We start from the raw sequence: 4,983 nt of genomic DNA, 5'->3' as shown, positions 1-4,983 counted from the left end.
CAGGACCTTCCAAACCTCTTCATAGCCATTTCTAAATCAGAATTTATAGTTCCTACAGAACTGGCTAGTTGTCCCAAGTCTTGTTGCAGGAATGCATGAGGACCTTGCTGTGTAATGTATTTTAGTTTCTCTCCAGATATAATGGGGCCCCATGTCAGTGAAACCATTCCACTTTGGACATGCTTATATTTATACATTATGGTTACAGAACTCCTAGGAATCACCAAGATGCATTTTGAAAAATATGAGATAAGCAGTCACGTTCTTGTTAATGAACAGTCATTTCTTAGTTTCTAATCTGCAGGTTGTCCAGTTTTCCTCCATGTCATTCTGACAGAAGTGTTATGAACGCAGATCTTGGCTGAGGTAAGAGCAGTGTTGTTCTTTGTGATGATATGAAAAGCTTTGCTCACTGAGTTTGAGAAAGATCTTGGCAGGATTGCTGGCCGAGTGACTTCGCTCTCAAGCTGTCTGCATTGGTGGAGTTTGATGGAACACAAAGGCTGTAGAAGTGGCGCTGTACATCTTTAAAATCTAACCAGTCATCAACAACTTTCAGGAAGTTCTACTAAGTGTGTGATGTTGGGACTTTAAAACCTGCGCATATGTATTGACAGCTTTACACTGACGGTAAGGACTCAAGTTTTATAGTGGAGCAGCTGACTGTAATTAGTGGGTCAGATTCTTTTCAAACTAAATAAAAAAAAAAAGATTCAGATTCACTCTGAAAAATTAGTAATAAGAAAACAAATATAAAGCCAATTCTTTTTCACAGCACTGTGTTATCAGCCTACCTGACAGTTTTTACATTTTCTTTATTGTTGCAAAATGAAATATTCAGTTGACTAATCTGAATTTCATTTCTAACAGCTACAGGCTATGTCCACACCACATTTTAAAAGCTAGTGCTTTCTGTATTGAGGTCACGGTGCTATTCATCCACATGTTCCTAAACTATTCAGTCCAATATTGGAGTTAAAAAGACTTAGTAACACAACTAACATATTAGCAGGGCTTATGACAAGTCGATCATTTCCCATATTTGTCCCAGCTGATGATGTACGATAGCAGCACTATACTGCAGAGATTATAATGAAATATTTTTATTTCAATGCATTTTTTTGGAATATTAAAAAAAAACACTCAAATGAAATGATTCACGTGTTGACTTTCTGTTGAGGCTTTGGGTCTGCCAGACCTGTTCCTTCCACAGTTTCCTCCACGTTCCAAGTTCCTTTTGATGGTGTTGAAAACTGTACTTGGTGACCCTTCTTTGCAATTTCTCTAAAGTAAAGACCGACACTTTTAAGGGTTATAATGCTCTCCAAATAATGATTCAGACAACAACAAACTTTATTCCAACACTGTTTTTAGACAGATATAAGGTTTTTAATCAACAATAGCTGGGACACCTGTAGGAACTGTTTGCATCAACATTCAGGGCTTAATTAACTTCCATTGCAGCAGAAAAGCCGTAAGTTATTAAACCGTTACTTCTTCATTGAATAGGTACACCTTTGAAAATTGCATTATTTTTCAGCTTTTGATAATCTAATTTTTTTTTTTTAACCTTTGGCTGTTTGCCACTTACCTTTGTACCATTTCTGGTTATTCACTGAACCTGAACTGCTAAAATTTCAGTACAAATGAGGACAATTGGGGTGTTTTAAAACTTCTGACCAGCAGTATAAATCACCTGGACCAGACAAAACAAGCCAGAAAATTTGATATACAGATCTATTTAACATACACTGTATATAAAGAGTCAGTGGTCAAATTAAAAGAAATCAGTGTTCATCAGCAGGCTTTCAGGTGGGTGTAGAATTGCCATAAACACATCAGGCAAAGAGTTATGGTGGAAGGATGTTTTTCAGAATTAGGTGATCTTAAATGTGGTGTCCATTAGGAAGCTGTGCTGGGACCCCTCTGAACTTCTTAATTTATATCAATGATTTTGATACAACATACATTTAATAAGCTGGTTGTTTGTCAATGACACTAAACTAGGAGGAATTATGGAAACTCGAGAATAAGTAGAATTACCACAGATGAAATAGACCTGAGCAGATATGTAACAGTTGAAGTTTAATGTAAGTAAATATTAAGTGCTACACACAATAGTAACAATACTACTTATAAATGTGGTGGAGGTGTATAGAATGGCTGAAACTACACTGTCTTACTTCCTCTGAAATATAAGGGAAAGAATTTTAGAGTTTGGACTGCCGTGTTGGACTTCTCAGCTTGGCCCCTCTGAATTGGGAAGAAGAATGTCCTGCCCCCGTGGGTCTTGGATGCCTGCAAAAATGCCTGTTCCTTTACTGGAAGGAGAGGGGCTTATAGCTGACAGACACGGTCAAGGAACCAGTTTGGAAATTGAACCCAATCTGTCCAATGAGGATGGGGGGCAGCTGCCCAGCCCTTCACAGCAGACACTTGCTCCTTCAACCTCCTCACACACACATGCACACTACTGGTTAAAATTTTAGATCACCACAGTTTTCTTCAGAGGTTTAAGTTTAGGTTAGCAAAAATTGAAAAAAAAGGAAATTTCAGAATATTACAAATTGGCCTTCTTCAGGGAACAATTAATAGGCTACAACCTACAGATGTTCTGCAGCAATTAAAGTAAATTAAGCCTTGCAAATTGAAGCAAACAATGTACACACATGTCCCAACTCCTGTTGATTACCATCTGTCTGTCTATCTTAAAGCAGAATTGGAACAGACTGTGTTACTACACCCTCTGAAGTACGAGGGTTGTTTCATAAGTTTTGAGACTCGGTCACTTGCCGTCATCGGAGGCGGACGAAATTTTTTTCTATTGTTCTACAATCCTTTCACATCTTCTAATAAATTTTTGGCCCACCCAGCTACAGATGGAGATGAGAAAAAGAGCTCGAAGTGGGATCCAAAAGGTTGCCTTCCTCCACTGAAAGCCAGGCGCCAAAGGTCAGCCAAGAGGACCATGTTTGCCGTCTTTTTTGGCTACAAAAAAATTATTGCTTCAGTTCCACGTCATGAACGCACGACGATGAACTCTGATGTCTACACAACCCTGTGCCTTCCAGAAGTTTTCAAAAATCTCACTAGAGGTCGCCCTAATCGCACCTTGAAAAACTTCATCCTTCACCATGACAACGCGCCGCCTCACATGTCAAACAAAACTGTTGAGTTCCTCACCAAATCTGGGATTGAAGTCCTTCATCCGCCCCCTTATTCACCTGATTTGGCACCCTGTGACTTCTGTCTATTCTCCACAGTGAAGAAGGAGCTGAAAGGAATGGATTTTGAGGACAGCCTCATTTCTGCGGTGGAAGAGCAGCTTGACCAACTGACTGAACCTGATTTTCGTCACTGTTTTGATCGTTGGATTTATCGCATGAAAAAGTGCATTGAAATCGGGGGAGAGTATGTTGAACAGCACTGCAGTGTTGCCAAATGACGAGGTTATGTGAGTAAAAATTTTCTTTGGAATTGACCAAACCATGTTGGATCTATTTAAAAAAGTCTCAAAACTTATGAAACAACCCTTGTACTTCTTGGACAATACTCCAGTGATAATGGCAAGAAAACAGCAATTTACAAATTAAATGAGACAGAGCATTAAACCCTTAGAAGTGTAGGCCTTTCATTCAGAGAAACTGCAAAAATAAAAAAATCAAAGTGTCATTGAGTATGGTGTCCTACACAATCCAAAGGCATTTGGAAACTGGAAGAAACTCTGATAGGAAGATATTTGGCAGACCCAAAGTCACAACCCAATCAGAAGACAAGTTTCTGAGGGGCACCAGCTTGCATGATTGGCTTCTCACAGCACAGCAAGTTCAAGCACAGCTTAACAGTGCTCAAAAAAAGAAGTCTGTTTCAGTTGTAAAGAGAAGACTGCTAGTGTGTGTGTGTATATATATTATATACAGTATTATATATCATTATATACAGTATTGTGCAAAAGTTTTAGGCAGGTGTGAAAAAATGCTGTAAACAAAGAATGCTTTCAGAAATATAAATGATTGTTTATTGTTATCAATTTACAAAATGCAAAGTGAGCGAACAAAAGAAAAATCTAAATCAAATCAATATTTGGGGTTACTACCTTTTGCCTTCAAACCAGCATCAATTCTTATAGGTACACTTGCACAAAGTCAGGGATTTTGTAGGATTATAGTCAGGTGTATGATCAACCAATTATACCAAACAGGTGCTAATGATCATCAATGTCACACGTAGGTTGAAACACAGTCATTAACTGAAACAGAAACAGCTGTGTAGGAGGCTTAAAACTGGGTGAGGAACAGCCAAACTCTGCTACCAAGGTGAGGTTGTGGAAGACAGTTTCATGTCATGGCAAGATTGAGCACAGCAACAAGACACAAGGTAGTTATACTGCATTAGCAAGGTCTCTCCCAGACAAAGATTTCAAAGCAGACTGGGGTTTCAAGATGTGCTGTTCAAGCTCTTTTGAAGAAGCACAAAGAAACGGGCAACGCTGAGGATCGTAGACGCAGTGGCCAGCCAAGGAAACTTAGTGCAGCAGATGAAAGACACATCAAGCTTATTACCCTTCGAAATCGGAAGATGTCCAGCAGTGCCATCAGCTCAGAACTGGCAGAAACCAGTGGGACCCAGGTACACCCATCTACTGTCCGGAGAAGTGTGGCCAGAAGTGGTCTTCATGGAAGAGTTGCAGCCAAAAAGCCATACCTCCGACGTGGAAACAAGGCCAAGCGACTCAAGTATGCATGAAAACATAGGAACTGGGGTGCAGAAAAATGTCAGCAGGTGCTCTGGACTGATGAGTCAAAATTTGAAATATTTGGCTGTAGCAGAAGGCAGTTTGTTCATCAAAGGGCTGGAGAGCGGTACAATAATGAGTGTCTGCAGGCAACAGTGAAGCATGGTGGAGGTTCCTTGAACGTTTGGGGCTGCATTTCTGCAAATGGAGTTGGAGATTTGGTCAGGATTAAAGGTGTTCTCAATGCT

This window comes from Erpetoichthys calabaricus, chromosome 3 (assembly GCF_900747795.2).
Source record: "Erpetoichthys calabaricus chromosome 3, fErpCal1.3, whole genome shotgun sequence".
NCBI lineage: Eukaryota > Metazoa > Chordata > Cladistia > Polypteriformes > Polypteridae > Erpetoichthys > Erpetoichthys calabaricus.
Note: the sequence above shows the minus strand (reverse complement) of the source record.